General features: G+C 40.9%; 1 non-coding gene across 1 annotated transcript; it reads left to right on the forward strand.

The window, feature by feature from the left end:
* The first annotated feature begins 394 nt into the window (after nt 1-394).
* trnal-aag lies at nt 395-476 on the forward strand. Its single transcript has one exon. It is a non-coding gene; the product is annotated as a tRNA-Leu (tRNA).
* The last annotated feature ends 2,686 nt before the right edge of the window (nt 477-3,162 follow it).

Genomic DNA, 3,162 nt, shown 5'->3' on the forward strand with positions numbered 1-3,162 from the left:
TTGTGGGCAAAAAGCAGTAGCCAATTGCGCACAGCAATGTCCCGCAAACAATCATGGATTGAGTGACCAAATTATTAGAGGGCATAAATAGTCAACAAAGCAAATGGGTCGGTTAGTAGAAATATTTTTCACGCAGAGCAGTTAGGATACAGAACTGGAGCAGGGATCGATGCAGAATCCATATTGGCTTTCAAAAGGGAACTAGAGATATATTTAAGAGTCAGCTACTGAGGTGTGGGGAAAGGGCAGGGAAATGGGACTGAGAGGATTGCTCTTACAGAAGCTGGCATGGGCTGCTGTGCTGGAAATTTCTGTTGCTCTAAATGACTGTGGCATTACAATAAACCGACCTGGAAGGAGATATGGTCGTAAAGAAAATCATGTATGACTAATGGGTAGCGTGGCCGAGCGGTCTAAGGCGCTGGATTAAGGCTCCAGTCTCCTCGGAGGCGTGGGTTCGAATCCCACCGCTGCCAATACATTTTGGATTTACAATACAATACAATTGACACTGTGCAGTGCCTTTCACTTAAAAATATTTGGTTTAACTTGTGCGGTGTTCCACTACAGTGCAACTTTGTAAAATTCACTGCTGAAGAGGAGTTGTTAGCTCCTGTGAAGCTGGACTGCTATAAATAGTGACAAGCATTTGGTAGCATTCGTTCAGATGGGCAGTCCCAGCCTCAGATGTCAACATATTTGAACAGCTGTGATTTTACAATTAGTCAGACTGGAATCAGATCAAAAGCACCCAAGGCTCACAGTTAATTACACAGTAAAGCACACGCGAACTCATCCTGTAATTTGTCTTGAACTATTAAATCTCGTTTGGTCCTTATTTGCAGTAAGGATTTGCAGACAACATGGTTATAAGAAACAGATTGTGTTTCTACACCCAAGCTGTTAAAACTGGTCTCACTAACAAGTGACAGCCTTACCACTTTTCTAAAAATAGCGACTTGGGATGTGCTAATAAGTACCAATCCCCAGCTCGGGTGCAAACCATTGACAGTCCAGCGCCTTGGGATGTCCTCCTGATGCGAAAGGTGCTATATAAATGCAATCTTGTTGTTGCTGCCAATGATCACAAGTCACAATTTACAGCCCAGACTCTCTTGGTGTTTAAAATTTGTTGACTTTCCCACTGGGATCTGTAAATTCCTGTCTAAAGCAAAGCGTTCACCAATTTTCTCCCTCCCACTCCCCTAAATAATGTATAATAATCCTTGCATTTGATATAGCACTGTTATATTCTCAACATACAATGTGTAGAACACTCTTTTATTTCAGCTCACCAGTTACAAAATCAAACAGGCCAACCAAAAACCCTCTACTCAGTTCTCCCTGCTTCCTGCTTTTCTACCTCTTGATTCTCTTCCATTGGTCCTAGTCAATTGGTCCTTATCGTCTTAATTAGTATCCAACAATAACGTCTTTGAGACGTCTCAAAGCGTTTCACAGAATATATTGTAAAGTGAAGACCAATTTTTTAAAAAATGTTGAAGGAATGATTACCCCAAGAAGCCACTGATCCTTATTGGAGTACAATTCCATGAGAGCCAAGGAACCTCTGAGAATGCTTTACCACATCCTATTTTCACCCCAATGACAGATCCACACAAAGTGGAACTCACAGGTGTAAATTTCCTCTGCTCACCAGACCACCACAGGGTCTCCAATATTGTAATCCTAATTGAAATCCGATCCCATTCAAGTCAGCTCAGCGAGCTGGATTCAAACTACCTTCAATCCGTGATGGTCTCTGCATTTCCATTTGAGTGAACTCATGCGGAACTAAATTTAGAAGTAACTGAGGTGTTTGACCGTCTTCTCAGGCTGGGTAAATGGGTGCACTCCAGCGGAAAGGATAAGTAAAGGAGGCAATTTACTGGTTCAGATGGCTCACCCTTCGATAACAAGCAGCTTCTAATGAAAGCAATCCATCAGTTGCGAAATAGCAAAGACATCCAGGCATCAAACCAATGCAAGAACAGGGATTCTCCCTGAATTTATTACATTCACACGTCTGTGTTGCTTTATAATGGTGCTTATGCTGTGTAAACGTTTCACTAAGAAAGCAACAATTACAACCATTTTATGTTAAGGCAACAAATCAGCTACAATCTAGAGTCATTGTTAAATCCTCAGAGGTGTCGTCGATTTCACAATAGCCGGTGAGATTAGTGCAACCTGGAGAATAAGTACAGTATTTCTATTTAATGATGCATGTGATGGTTTTATAGAGGTGAGTTGTGTACGAGAAGATACCAAACCTGGGTCCCACGATATTATTTTGTGCATTGGTGGGAGGTGGCGAAATTTGTCCTATGTAATGGGATGAAAACACTTACCATAAAATTCCCAGGCAGGACAACACCTTGGACAAGTTTCCTTACTTCACACATCTGTGTTTACCTAGCAGTAAGTAGGAACCCAGTATTAGTCAAAGCAGATAGCTTTCTGAGGATAATAATCCATTCAAAAAAANTGTTTGTGGGATGTTGCTAGGAGCAATTGGCTGACACATTTTGCCCATAAAATACACAGTCAATCCACTTAACAATATATTCTGTGATGCTCTTTGAGACGTCTCAATGACGTGATAAGGCGCTATATCAAATACAGGGATTAAGTTAAGTAAAAATTTCCCCTGCACTCTGATTTGTTTCTTGATGCATGTTGAACTGTAGAAATCTGCAACACATTAGGAGGCCATTCAATTCACTTGAGCTACAAGTGTGGTTGAACCATTCAGATAATGCAGATCTAAACTCACAAGCCAGACTCATTGCTTAAATCCAGACTCAAATCCCACATATTATCTGTGACCTTTGCAACAAAAACAGATCCTGCTTTTCCGTGCATCTCAAAAAAAAGCTCCATTCATTTCAAAGCATTTGCAATTGACATTTCTGATTTTCCCTCTAAAGTAAATTTCCCCAGTTCCAATGAACCGACCTTTGTCATTGCACTTACCCATAACTAGCAACTCAATTGGACACATACAGAGGACCCAATGCTTTGTAAATTCCATGCATTCATTGCACAATTCAATCTTATGAGTCATACCTTTATTTTACAATTTAGCTCCACGCTGTTTTTTTCAAAGGGAACAGTGTTTCAATCTCACTCAGCCGACCGCCCTTTAACCTGCATGTCCAT

This window comes from Callorhinchus milii, unplaced genomic scaffold (assembly GCF_018977255.1).
Source record: "Callorhinchus milii isolate IMCB2004 unplaced genomic scaffold, IMCB_Cmil_1.0 Scaffold15, whole genome shotgun sequence".
Classification (NCBI taxonomy): Eukaryota; Metazoa; Chordata; class Chondrichthyes; order Chimaeriformes; family Callorhinchidae; genus Callorhinchus; species Callorhinchus milii.